This window comes from Chenopodium quinoa, unplaced genomic scaffold, assembly GCF_001683475.1.
Source record: "Chenopodium quinoa cultivar QQ74 unplaced genomic scaffold, ASM168347v1, whole genome shotgun sequence".
NCBI lineage: Eukaryota > Viridiplantae > Streptophyta > Magnoliopsida > Caryophyllales > Amaranthaceae > Chenopodium > Chenopodium quinoa.
Window position 1 is genome coordinate 1948270 of NW_018742607.1, and position 15121 is coordinate 1963390.

Genomic DNA, 15121 nt, shown 5'->3' on the forward strand with positions numbered 1-15121 from the left:
AGTAGTAGTAGCAGCAGCAGTGGTAGTAGCAGTAGCAGTAGTAGTAGCAGTAGTAGTAGTATTAGCAGTAGTAGTAGCAGTAGTAGTAGCAGCAGCAGCAGTAGTAGCAGCAGCAGCAGCAGTAGTAGTAGTAGCAGCAGTAGTAGTAGTAGTAGTAGTAGCAGTAGTAGTAGTGGTAGTAGTAGCAGTAATAGTAGTAGTAGTAGCAGATGTAGTAGTAGTAGTAGCAGCAGCAGTAGTAGTAGTAGCAGCAGCAGTAGTAGCAGCAGCAGCAGCAGTAGTAGTAGAAGTAGTAGCAGTAGTAGTAACAACAGTAGCAGGCAGTAGTAACAGCAGCAGAAGGAGTAGTAGCAGCAGCAGCAGGAATAGTAGCAGCAGCAGCAGTAGTAGTAGCAGCAGCAGCATCAGTAGTAGTAGCAGCAGCAGCAGTAGTAGTAGTAGTAGCAGCAGTAGGAGTAGGAGTAGTAGTAGCAGAAGTAGTAGCAGTAGCAGTAGCAGTAGTGGTAGCAGCAGCAGTAGGAGCAGCAGCAGCAGCAGCAGCAGCACCAGCAGCAGTAGCAGCAGTAGCAGTAGCAGCAGCAGCAGCAGCAGTAGCAGTAGTAGCAGCAGTTGCAGTAGCAATAGAAGTAGCGGTAGCAGTAGCAGTAGCAGTAGCAGTAGCAGTAGCAGTAGCAGTAGCAGTAGCAGTAGTAGTAGCAGTAGCAGTAGCAGTAGAAGTAGTAGTAGCTGTAGGAGTAGCAGAAGTAGCAGTAGCAGTAGGAGTAGCAGTAGTAGCAGTAGCAGTAGTAGTAGCAGTAGCAGTAGCAGTAGCAGTAGCAGTAGCAGTAGCAGTAGCAGTAGCAGTAGCAGTAGTAGTAGTAGTAGTAGTAGTAGTAGTAGTAGTAGTATTAGTAGTAGTTGTAGTAGTAGTAGTAGAAGCAGCAGCAGCAGCAGCAGTAGTAGTAGTAGGAGTAGCAGCAGCAGCAGTAGTAGTAGTAGGAGCAGCAGCAGCAGCAACAACAGTAGTAGGAGCAGTAGTAGCAGTAGGAGTAGCAGCAGCAGCAGTAGTGGTAGTAGTAGCAGCAGCAGCAGCAGTAGTTGCAGTAGCAGCAGCAGCAGCAGCAGTAGTAGTAGTAGTAGTAGTAGTAGGAGGAGGAGGTGGAGGAGCAGCAGCAGCAGCAGTAGCAGTAGTAGTAGTAGCAACAGTAGTAGGCGACAGCAGCAGTAGTAGCAGTAGCTGTAGTAGTAGTAGCAGCAGTAGCAGTAGCAACAACATAAGTAGTAGCAGCAGTAGTAGTAGTAGCAGCAGCGGTAGTAGCAGCAGCAGTAGCAGCAGCAACAACAGAAGTAGTAGCAGCAATAATAATAATAATACCTATCTTAACACTGCTCCCCAAAATGAAATATTTGGGGGCCTCCGAAATGATATTTTGGAGGTTTATAGTATGTCAATGGTCTCTTTCCTTGAGAAAGGATTAATGGTACCCACAGTTAAGGGTATCGAATTTATTTGAACTACAACACTCCTTCAGCATATGCATGCATTCCCTGCCATGGTTACTCGTTATTCATGGGTTTTTTGTGATTTATTTTTTCCTTGTAGGTTCCCTTTACTGTTTGTCTTGCTTTAATTAAATCTTCTTATTACTACTACTCAATCTCTATATCGTTATGCTTTCGTTACACACTTACCATTTATCCACCTTAACATAAAGGAGTCTTGATCCACTAATCAATCCTTTACTTGACCGATACTAACTTTAGCAACGTAGTTCTAATGCCAAATTGACGCTGCTAATAAGATACCAAATGAATTCTAAGTTTTTTGTTGGTTATTTTTGAACCCAACCAATATATTATATATTTAGATACCTAATTAAAATGTTCTTCACATGATGGTATTTGGATATATAATTATATACTACAACATCGGTTGATTTTAAAATTTATCTAGTTGGATTAAAAATATCATATAGATACCCTATATACATTAAAACTCCCTCCGTTTTTAAATTCTTGCTCCACTTTCATTTTACGGCCGTTTTTAAATATTTGTTAAATTTCCTTTTTTGGAAAGCTTTTACAATATCAAATTCATTTCTTACTTAGTGGACCCAACATAATACTCTCTCTCCTCCTATTCTTCCACTACTTTTGCTTTTTACAATTTTATATTTTCTCAACTACTCCACTACCTCCATATTTTATTACTTTCTTCAATTTCTCAAAAAACTCTGCGCATGAAGAAATGGAGCAAATATTTAAAAAAGAAGGGAGTAACAAAGACTTTCTCAAAGTACAGAGAGAAAGAGTTGCTTATATACAATAATACAAGTGTGCCAATGTACCAGTGTAGTAAATAGATGCACCCACATGTGATTGTAGAAAAAATCTCAAAGAATAAAGCTATATAGACCACTTCATTTTACCATCTACACTTTATAATACAAACAAAGTATTATACTTCCTCCATTTCTTTTTTAGTTGACACGTTTCTTTAGTCACGTTTGCCAACGCACAAATTAACATATTAATATCTTCAATTACCGATAAGAAAAAAAAATTACTCTCTTCGTGTTTTTTTAAGTGTTACACTTACCAAATCCGGTCGTGTTTTAATAAGTGTTATACTTTCTTTTTTGACAAAAAGCTACAATAAATATAATATCTCTCTCCTCTCAAGGTCCCCACCCAAACCCACAACTATTTTTTTTAATTATATATCTCCTCTTATATTTATTACTTTTCAATAAACAATTAATCCCACTATCTTTCTTTAACAATTTTTTAATACTCCAACTACCCACTTACCTCTTATTTTATTTAAGTTAATTAAATTGCCTAAAACTATGTGCCGTTCAAAATGTAACACTTAAAAAATATGGAGGGAGTAAAAAAGTTGATATTATGAAAATATATATACATTGTGACGAATCTAACAAGATCCTACTTGACTATATTTTTCCTTACAAATAAACAAAAAAACATGATCAAAAAGAGGTGTGAATAGTGCTAAAGTCAAAATATGTCAACTAATAAAAAAACAGATGTAGTATTTAATAGCATTATTTTGAAAACAACACAATACATTTAATTTTCCATAGCAAATTATATTACTTTCAGGAATTAATTTTCCATAAGAAATTGCATTTTAGAGGAAACGAGATTCTTAGCATTTTTTTTATTTGTTTAATTGATTGGCAATTTAAGAATGTAAAATTTGATGTTTAACAACTCTAATAGCTTCAATGTATTTAAATATTAGTAAAAAAATACATTCATTTTATAATATTTGTAACTTTGAAATATTTTATATCTCACGGATTTTACCCAAATCCTGAATATTTTATATCTCACGGATAATACCCAAATCCTAAAATAATGGTTGATCGGATGTTATTTATTTTTTATTTTTTATTTACAAGATCAAAAGAATACCAAAACTAAGGTAAATTAATAGTAGAAAAGCGGCAGTTTCTACAATTATCGTTTGCCCTTTTGACTTGTTTTCTCAAGACCTTCAGGATGGCACATTTTTTGAAGGATGCACCCACTTTCCTTATCTACTTTGTCGTCCACGAAATCTCAATTTCCTTACTTGTGTTGCCTTGGAGGTTGTTGAGCAGGGCGGTCGAATCTGATAGGACTAGGAGACCCTGTTTACCCTTTGCACGAGTGTAGGCGTCGCTCGAAGTGCGCTTACGTTAAAAGCATGTGTGAATATGCTTGGCACTCATAGGAAGTGGGAATTGACATAATACGAGTAGGGACAAATAAAGTAGGGAGCCGCCAACAAGTTTTTAAGGAACTTGTAAACCGTTCACGGATCATAAAAAGGCAACCACGATAAGGTACAACGATAGGCAACAACGATTGACCCGTGAAGGTTACACCCCATTCATAATCCATGAGATTACTAACTCCATATGTTTCGGAACCACGAAAGGAGGATCGGGGATGATGGTACGAAGTGAGTCATGGAGTCACATTCGCCCGTATTGGCCTCTACTCGATTCTCATAGTGAAAAGTTATTCCTGCGATCTCAAAGGCATACAAACAAAATATTCTATTTGCTCCAAACTATTATTAGGCTAAATTGGTTGAATATTAATGCAACACATAATTCTAGAATATTTGTGATCACTTGAATTAAACAACAAGATTAAAAAGGAACATAAACCGGTTGTCCAAATTATCTTATTAGGCGTGATTTTCAATTACATATTCCCTTTAAACATGCAATATGGTGATCATAATAATAAAATAGAATACACATTAATATTGGAAGCAATTTAACAATAATTCTAACAATACAAAATCGTTAGAAAAATAATAGAAATAAAAGGAACATAATTCTTACTTTGATTCTGTTTGTTTGCAACTACAAAATAATAAACGAGTTAATAACTTCAAGGAAATAATAATAAAACAATAATTAAATTAAATTAAATAGAATTGATTTGGGGCCAAACCCTCAAACAGTTCTACCTTTCACGCCTTGGCTTAAGGACAAAACCACGAGTAAAGTATGGACTCCTGGGAGTGTTTGAAGAAGGAATTTGGAAAGAAGAAGGGTAGGCTAGTGTTTAGGCTAGAGCATAGAAGAGAGAAAAAACTAGAGAATTAATTGATGCCCCGTACATCAGAAATGAGGGGGTATTTATAGAAAAAATGTGATGAGGGAACACACGGAACCCTAAAATGATATAAACCCTAAAAAAGCATACCGTGACACGGCAAAGTGTACCGTGACACGGGAAATCCCACCGTCAGACGGGAAACATTCCCGTGACACGGTACACATTTGCATGACGCGGGAAATATATAGTGAACGGGAGGAGAAAACGCATTACGGGTTTACGCGGAAAGGTCACGGAAATCTCCATGTCACAAAAAATGTGGGGTTTCCCGTGACACGATGGATGGGAGGAGAAAACGCGTTAAGGGTTTATGTCTGACGGTGGGGTTTCCTGTGACACGGTGGACTGTTGCCGTGACGCGGGAGATTTTAGTCCGTTTTTTTGTCTAAAATCATTTTTAACCCTAATTTCGTTCAGCATTTTAAGTGCCGATTGATAATTTCGGGCCATTTTCTGATTTTATTAATATTTGGGCTAAAATAAATAAAGTAAATAAAAAGTTTGGGCCAAAATAAATAATAAAATAAAAAAGGGTTTGGGCTAAAATTAAATAATAAGTTTGGGCTAAAATTAAAACTATGCTTTGACCAAACATCCTGAATAATCCATGGACTATTCAAAAATTGAATTTAATTAAATACGATTTTTTAAGCACTCTCGGGATTAAATACTGAACCCGACCAATAGTAGCGGTGAAAGGTTGTTCATCATCGAGTTTGGTTTTAGGGAGACATTTTTAGGTGTCTACTGAAGCCCCCACTTTGACTGATTTTGTAGAAACGTCAGTTTCGAAAACGATAGTCTAAGTAGTCGATAGGGACGGAGAATGATTTAAGACGTTCTGCGATCCTAAATCACTCTGTATACGCCGATACCTGCAGAAAAATGTTAATTCCACAGATAAAAGAGTAAAAGGATAGAATACGTATCTGGCACCAGTGTATCGGTGACAAATGAGTTTAGCAGCTTCCTATGCTTGAAGGAATCCACCAGATAACGTTCGTTGAAATGCTTTCCATGCCTGAGGAAAGCCGACCGAGGGATTTGGTAGCTTTCTAAGCCTGAAGAAACCTACCGGATGATACTTTCCATGCCTAAGGAAAGTCGACGTATGAATTTGGTGTCATTTTATGCTTGAAGAAATCCACCGATGATGCTTTCCATGCTTGAGGAAAGCCGACTTGGCGGTTTTCTATACTTGAAGAAAAATCCACCGATAACGCTTTCCATGGTTGAGGAAAGCCGACATGGCGGTTTTCTATACTTGAAGAAAAATCCATCGATAAAGCTTTCTATGCTTGAGGAAAGCCGACTTGGCGGTTTTCTATACTTGAAGAAAAATCCACCAATAACGCTTTCCATGCTTGAGGAAAGCCGACTTGGAGGTTTTCTATACTTGAAGAAAAATCCACTGTTAACGCTTTCCATGCTTGAGGAAAGCCAACATGGTGGTTTTCTATACTTGAAGAAAAATCCACCGATAACGCTTTCTATGCTTGAGCAAAGCTGACTTGGCGGTTTTCTATACTTGAAGAAAAATCCACCAATAACGCTTTCCATGCTTGAGGAAAGCTGACTTGGCGGTTTTCTATACTTGAAGAAAAATCCACCGTTAACGCTTTCCATGCTTGAGGAAAGCCAACTTGGTGGTTTTCAATAATTGAAGAAAAATCCACCGATAACGATTTCCATGCTTGAGGAAAGCCGACAACTACTGTAATCGCTGAAATTTGCCAGTGTATGATGGTTCGATTATCCCTGAACGTGGGTCGCAGATGATTCACACCTTCAAGTCAATTATCCGACCATATTAGGTGTTTAAAATATCGACAAAATTGATTTTGACGCTTCCTAGGGGCAAAATAGTACTTTTGATACCCTTCAACCGACAGTTAGAATTTCTGCGTAATTTTACTGAAAAATTAACTGTCCAATTTGCACGGAAAATCATGCAATTTAGGTCAAAATGCAAGGAATATTTGCTGCCAGCTTCGAAAAGTGTGCAGGACAAAAGCCTGAACTCCGTGCCACGTGGATAAGTCCCGCGACGCGGTTCTGGATTGCCGTTAGATGGGAGGAACTCCTATGTCGCGGGAATATTTTTGGCACAAAAAATCCCACGCGCCCCGTTCCACGCTCCTGAACACCGTTACTCAGTAACGAGAAACGTGGAACGGTAACGGGGTCGTGCAACGGTCATTTTTGGCTTTAAATATCAGACATTGCTCTCATTTTTTCCATTCACCATTTCTCTGTCTTCTTCTACTCTCACTTTTTCGTGCCACGGTCAAGACGTACCGGCGCACGGCTTGTTTCCTGTCAGACGGATCTCCGTCCCGTGTCACGGCGATTTTGCGGGTTTTTGTTTCTTTTTTTTTTTCACTAAAATCTCGCTGCTGTCGCCGTCACCTGAGATTGCCGGAGCTCCGTCACGTCCTAGGCTCACCGTGGCAGGGCATTTGTTACCGTGTCACGGCGGCGGCTAACCGTGTCACGGCGGTTATGCTGTAGTCTTCACGGATTTTCGAGCTTTTGGAGCTCAAATCTTCATCAATTCTGCTCTAATTTTTTTCTACTTTCCTCAATTTCGATTCTCCACAAGGATCCATGTAAGTTTCCTTTGATTTTTGTCTCGAATTTGCTTCGAATAATTTCATGTAAAAACCCTTAAAAATCAATTTGGGGATTTTTTGATTTTGAGGTTTATGTTAAAATTCTTGCCATGAATTTACTTGCATATGTGTGTATGTGTGTTTGTGAGCGGTTTGAGACAAAAATTGCATGATTTGGTGAAGAATTGAGAAAATCACCATTTTTGGTACTACTTGTGGTAAATGGTGTTCCTTGTTGTTCTTGTTGTTCTTTTGCACTTGAAGTGATTACATATTGGTTGTAGATCTTGTAAAATATGCCATGATGCGTCGATCTATTGTTTTTGTGCAATTTTGAGACATGTTTTGTGTTGTGTATGTACTACATTGTCATGGAGAATATAGTATCATGCAATTAGGAGAACATAGTATTAGTTCGTCATGGAGAAACTAAATACTATAAATAATTCCATTATTTTGCTAATTTTTAGCCTTGAGGTAAAAATTTAGCGTATAATGCAATAAATAACTAAATAACTTAGGAAATGATGCTAAGCATTTAGATTTTTTTATTAAAATGCAACTCGATATAAATAAGTAAATGTCTTAGGAAATGATGCTAAGCATTTAGATTTTTATTTTTATAATAGCATGCCTAGACGACGGGATCACGGTCTTTCCACTCATGGCCAGCATCAGGCTTTTCGGGAGGACACTCCCACGATTCCTGAGGGTATGGATGACGACGTCTTAGAGTTTGAGCCTCGGGCCTCTACGGGTAGAGGTAGGTGGGCTCCACCTCCGTGGACATCAGACCAGTTGGTTTTCTGTCGTGAGAACCACATTTCTCATCGTCCACTTGCCGGCATAGTTGACGACACGCTTCGCCATCACGGTTCTGGAGCCGGATATTTGATTCCTCGACTTCATCGGATTATCACGAGGGATCCTGCTACGAACGCCTTATGGAAATCAGCTGGTTTAGTGGACTTTTATTCAGCGATCATAGGGTTTTGCAGCCCCTGGGGTTGTGGTGCGACAGTCGTTCGCGCGTTGTTGGAGTATTTTTGGGACAATACCAACACCTTTCACTTTGCTTGGGGGGAGATGACAGTGACCCCTCTGGACTTTAGCATGATTAGCGGTCTATGCTTCACTGACCGGGCCGTAGCACAGATGTCTGATCTTTCTTGGGGAGCGGCTAAGGCAGCTGATTTGTTAGGTCCGATCGTTCAGCATATCAGGACCCAACCAGTGTCTCGAGGTAGTCCTAGGAGCGGGCGATCGGAGTTGGCTTCGGTTCTAGCCTGTGGTTTTCACATGGAGGAGACATCACCTAAGCAGCGAGTGCGGATCTTCATTTTGATTCTTATTTCCATGACTCTTTCTCCTGATACGAGTTCGCGTGCACTCCTTTGCTACCTTCCTTTTTAGTCAGGATTAGTGAGATAGGATCCTTTAGCTGGGCCAGCCTCGGATATGCCGACCTTCTCTTGTCGTTACGTCATGGCTGTAGGCAGCTGAACGACGAGTCCCCTGTCAGTGTCTACGGTTTATGGAAAGTCGTAGAGGTGACGATCCTTTCCTCTTCTTGTTTTGTTTTAATTTGTTCGACTCATTTTCTCAAAGATTACTTTTCATTGCAGTTATGGTTCTACGACTACTTTCTTGGATTGGCTCGTCAATGGCGTCGTGGAGCGGTTCATGACTTCCCTGTCTGGGCCAGCTGGTGTGACCGAGGAGAGTCACGGGTGGAGTCTGTCTCTGCGCGGCGCGGGCTGCTACGCCGAGGCACCTCTTCTGCTGGCTTAAGAATTCCTTTTGTAGCCTGTTATTTTCTCTCTTGACGTTATTTCCGGTGCTTCATTGCAACTTTTTATGGTTTTCAGGTTGCTATTGATATCCAGTATCGTCCTTGGACTGACATGACTAATCTTTCCGAGGCCTTGCAGCTTTCAGCGTACCGCACTGTTTTGGTTGGTACCGGACGCTTTGTCTGGTATCTGGGGGAGCGTGTCGTTCGTCAACACAGTGGTGATCGCTTTGTGGTGCCCTTATCTCCACCGGAGTCGATGCTAGACTCACGCTTGCTTAGGGAGTTGATAAACAGGGGAGAGCGCTACACTTTTCCTTGGCAGGAGCTTGTGCGCATGGAGGGTGATTATGCACAGGACTTACTTCCCTCTCTGGCTCCTCCACCCCGCCTTCCTGAGGTATGATTTCTTTTGAGGAGATTTTTCGCTAGTATTTGTTTAAATAGTCGAATAACTTGATTATTCGATCGTTTTTTCAGACGTCTGTTCGCCGTGTGGGGAGGATTGAGATTCCGACTCAATCTGTCCACTACCAAGGGCCGATTGGTATTACCGAGGACCATATTGCTGACGCGCCATAGGGTTTCAGACATGCGAAAAAGTCTCTGCCTGAGGTTTTTGAGCCGGTAAATTTTTTATGCATTATTCATCCCTTTTAACACCGCTTGTTAATAATTTTTATCTGTTTTGTTCTCAACCTACCCGCCCGGAGATGATGGGATTCATGAAGCTGGTTGACACTCTGAAGTACTACATCATCAAGGTTCGGCGTGGTGCGAGTTGTCGGAGCAGTTCTGGCGATGTTCTTGAGGTATGTTCACTTTTTCCCATTTCTACCATTTGTTTTATTTTGCATTGTTGACGTCTTTTGATTTTGTATCTTTTAGGAGCAACGGAGGTCCCGCTCGCGCTTGAGGCATAGAGGCTCGGACGAGGGAGAGCCTAGTCGTGGTAGACGATCTCCTAAGGTTCATCGGCATTCTCAGTCTCAGCGGGAGCCTCAGATTTCTCAGCCATTTCAGGAGGCTCAGTGGCAGCAGCCTCAGTCTTCCCAGCGCCTTCAGGGTCAGGGTCAGTGGCAGCGACAGTCGTCCGCCGACGATTCCTGTTTCTTTGAGTCAGTCTACATCGTTTGCTAGTTGGATGGGTCCTGCTTTGAGTTTGATTGCTAATGGAGTTACAGGGACTAGTAGGGATACTACTCCTCGTACTCGGATGATGGCGGGACTCTTTGGCTCACCGTTCCCATATTCACAAGCTGGATATGACACTGATCCTAACTCTTCTAGTTCTGCAGATTTTTGACCGACCGTCTTTATTTGTACGTACTGTGATGACACTTGACGCTGCTTATTTATTATGACTCATTTTGTGCATTATTCACAGTTTATGTATCTATTATTGTGTGTTAGTGTGTGCTTGAGACTCATTGTGTGTGATTGTGTATTTATTAATGACGCGACAAAAAAGTAAGTGGAGTAAGTGGAGGGTACCGACCTTCCCCAAGAGAAAAGAAATAAAAAGAAAAGAAAAATATGAATAATTTTTACAACTACTTAAAAATAAATATGTATGGAGATGGAACAAGATTTATAACTTCTCCAAAGAAAGAGAAAAATAAAATACTAATTATAAAAATAATAGTACATAATTGTAGACACCCATTTGTGTCTCCCCAAAACCAAACCCGGTGATGAGTACCTTTCACATCGAATCATAATCGAATGAAGCGAAAGTGTGGAAAGTCTAGTGTTGCGGATAAGTTTTAATTTCTTTTCTCTTCTCTTTGTTTTTGAAAACTTATTTTAAGAAAACAGCCAATCCAGTTTGGTTGGTACATGATATTGGTCCAATAATAGTGTAGTTGGATGGGGCTTTCAAAGACCTTTTAAACGATATATTATAAGCCCGATTCCGATGAATATCGAGGAAGTTATGGCCAATTTACTAAACTGGGCCTGTTTTGAGCCTTATATGCGGCCCAATGATATAGGGGAGGGCCTAATATGATTTATCATTCCTAATGCAATTAGAAATGGTTTTAGTCTTCTAGATTCTTCTAGAAGGTTCTTTTCATTCCTAATTCAATTAGCATTGATAAATTGACTTTAGTGGACTTTTCAGAGATTTAATCAAAATCAAAAAGCGTTTTCGAGGAAAAGATTCATTTTATCCTCTAGTACGACAAACTTATCTGATTTTCGAAAACGCGTTAAAAACAGGCTTGGCGCCAGACTCCAGGCATTGGCGCCTAGAACCAGGCCTAGCGCCAGCCATTGGCGCCTGGTGCTAGCCATTGGCGCCTAGCACCAATTAGCTGGTGCTAGCGCCAGCTCTGTTTTGCGTGCGCCAACCTCGTTTTGCATGCGCCAAGTGCTCTGTTTTGATATTTTATCTTTTTGGCTTATTTCTCTATAAATAGCGTATTAAAAACTCCGTTTCATTCACCAATTCTCACGAATATTCACCTACAATCAGTTTTCATTCGCAATCATTAATTCCCTAATTCTCTCTTAATTCATTCAATTCATCTCTCTTTTCAAAACTTGCTTTTCACATACAAAATTCCGCATTCATTAGATCTAGAAACACCTAGCCATATTCGAAGTTGCCTTTGCCCTAGACGTGAAAGGTTTAATTTCTGAGGGTTTGGTCCCAAATCTTTATTTCAATTATTTAATTTAATTGTTTTGTTTATTATTTTCCTTGAAGTTACTAACGTGTGTATTTTGTAATTAGAAAGAGGTACGAGGCATCAAAGTAAGTGCTTTAATGGTTTTAATTGATATTATGATGTAGAAATCATGTTTACATTGTTATTATGATATTCCTAGTATCATGTCTAGAGTAATTTTAATATTAAATATGATTATTACGATGCTTAGTGACATGCTAGGGTTTGTTATTAATCTTGTTAGTATCATGCATAGGATCTTGCTATTATTATTATGCTTTAATATTAACATGATTATGATTATAATTATTATAATTTATGATGATTATTTTATTTATGATGATTATTATTATTTTTATTATTTTATTTATAATGTTATTGTCATGATATTGATTATTTATTATGTTGCTTGATATTTATTGTTATTGCTTCATCACACCTTTATGCATGTTTAAAGGGAATTGGTACTTGTCATCACGCTTAATAAGATATTTAATAATCTTGTTAGGGTTAATTTGATTATAATTCAAGTGATCGCCAATAATAGATTTATTTGTGCATTAATATTCAACCAACATAGATAAACAGGTTTAGGGTTAATCTTATTGATTGTATGTTAATTAAAAAGCGCACATGAATACGATCAGAATAAAGTAGAGGCCTATTATTAGGGCAGATTCGATCTCTTTTAGGTTGGATTTGTACCTTCATCCCCAAACCCTTATTTGGTTCTAGACCTTATGGAGTTGACGATTTCTTGGATCGTTAAGGGGTATAACCTTCACCTCGTGAATGGTTTACAAGTTCCTAAAACTTGTTGGCGACTCTTTTGCTCTATCTTCTTTCCTTTTGGACGCCACCGTACTTTAGTGTATGATCACAGTGGGGTTCAAGCTAGGGATTAACGCTTGAAATTTATTCCCTACAATAATAAAATAAAATAATAAATAATAATAAAATAAAAAATAAGAAAATAATAAAAAAATAAAAAAATAAAAAAATAAAAATGTTAATAATAAAAAAAAAAGTTGAGAATTTTATTAGGACTGAAACTCTCGAAAAACAGAATAAAAAATAAACGGTGAAGATACAACACTAAAAAAAATCCGGATAGATACAGGAAAAGGATAAAAAAGAAAACACGTGGGCGCCGCGACACAACACCGTACACCGTGTCACGGTAAAATCTGTCGTGTCGTGGTACAAATTCCTGTGACACGGTGGGAATTCCCGTGACACGGTGGGAATTCCCGTGTCACGGTGCGCGTATTCTATAACAGTGTGGTTTACGCGTATAGAAAGATAATTTCTAAGTAGTTCCGAGCGTTTTTACTATAAAATAGGACAAGTATATTCGTGATATTAATAATTACGAAACACAAAATAATTAGAATTTCATAGTTCAATAATAATGACTCAGAATTTTGATAATACATTGCGCGACTGGTCTTATTCTTTGACCAATGCTGACAAAAGTGAATTGGAATTGTTTCATGTCAGGGGTTTACTAGCCCTGAGACATGTAGCGATTGAACATGATTTTCTTAGGGTAGCATTAGACTATTGGAGTCCAGAAACACATTGTTTTAAATTTGATTACGATGAAATTTGTCCCCTGCCGAAGGAATTCGGTGCCATCTTTGGATTTCCTACTAGAAATCTTATTTCCATGCCTACCTTACGTGAGTATTATTACCAAGACTTTGAACGCCATCTGAATCTAACAGATCCAGATTTAAATAGAATTGTGTGTGGTAATGAGGTAGACTTAGAAAAACTTGCAAATTTATATTTTAATCGCCCTGTCTCTGAGTCTTATCATGTATACCGTAGAAGGGCATATATTTTTTGCATGTTTTGCAAGATTTTATTTGCAAATGGTAGGGTGGGACATGCTTGTTTAGAATCCATGCTTGAACATGTTGGATCTAGGAGGTCTCCTATGCCTACGTGCCTTAGAGAAACTTTACGCGGCCTTGACGAAGAAAAGCTGACCGGAAAGCCATCAAGAATGGCTTTCTGGTACTGTTGCAGGTAAAAACATGCTCCGAATAACCCCCGTGACAAAAAACAGGTACCGTGTCACGGTGGCTTTCTGCCGTGACACGGTGAGTTCTGCCATGTCACGGTGGAATCTGCAAATTTTTTTTTTTTTTTTTTTTTTTTTCCAGATTTGGTTGATAGAGCGTTTAGAACTTTTTGAATCCCCCGACGATATTGAAAATATGGTCCTAACGATCTAGTCCGCAGGAAGAAAAATGATTCTGTAAACATGTCGTATGAAGATTGGAAGAATTTCTTTGCAAAAAGAGAATTTTCCATTCGTTGGGTGGTGCCTTGGTGGAGGCTTATTAGGATGGTTGGTACGAATGATACTCCGTATTACCGTGTTCCTAGTAGCTCAAGACTGACTTTTTACTGTCCTTCTCGACTGATGCGACATTATGGACTTGAACAAGTAGTAGTTCCACACTATAACGATAGTCCTCGTGAAGTATCGTTGCATGAAAGTAACGTTCACAAGTACGCGGCTTATTGGATTGAAAGACATTTGTGGACCGTTTCCGCAAGTAACCAAGCTCCTCCTCCCTTATCTAGTGCATACAAGGCATGGTTCGTTGAATCCTAGAAGTAGAAGGGATCGAGTCGGATCGCGCAACTTTGATGTGAAGAGCCATCTTGGAAATAAGAAAGCGCCTCCAAAAGATCGTCTAGGTCCAAGAACACAAGGGAATGAGTTTAAGACTCCTATAATGCCTACAAGGAAGAACTATGTGAAAGGAAAGGGTAAAGAGAAGATGGTTTATAGACAGAAACAACCAAAAAGTTCTAAGATCGGTGGAAGTTCGACTAGGGGTGCGACGGTTCGGGCTACAAAAGACGCATTAATGGTGAAGGCCAACCTAGTTGAAAAAGAGAAGGAGTTTCCTAAAGTGAAGCGGGATTAGATCAGTATTTCTTTGCTTTTACGATTTATAATTTTTTGAAATAAGGCACATGATGCCAATAATTGTAGTCACATTTATTTCAATAATAATAGCATATTTATTTTCGCCTTAAATAAAAATTAAAATGACTTTTTTTTTAATATCCGAGTCAAGGAGTCGGACGCAATGGAAGAATGAAAATAAAAAAAACGAACAAATAACTGAATTCGCAAAAACTGCGTCACTAAAAAAAATTGGAAAGTCTAAAATTCCACCGTGCCACGATGGAAAATGCCGTGACACGTTGGAATCTCCCGTGTCACGTTGAATTTTTTTTTTTTTGCAGGTCCACCGCGCCACGGTGGAAACTTGATCGACGAAGGAAGGATTTTATTTTTTAAAGCGGCCGGGCCCCCTTGAAGGGTTGCCTACGTATCCTTAAAAAGGAATCAGGCCAAACGTAGCTCTATTGGGTCATGAACCCATGCAACTAGG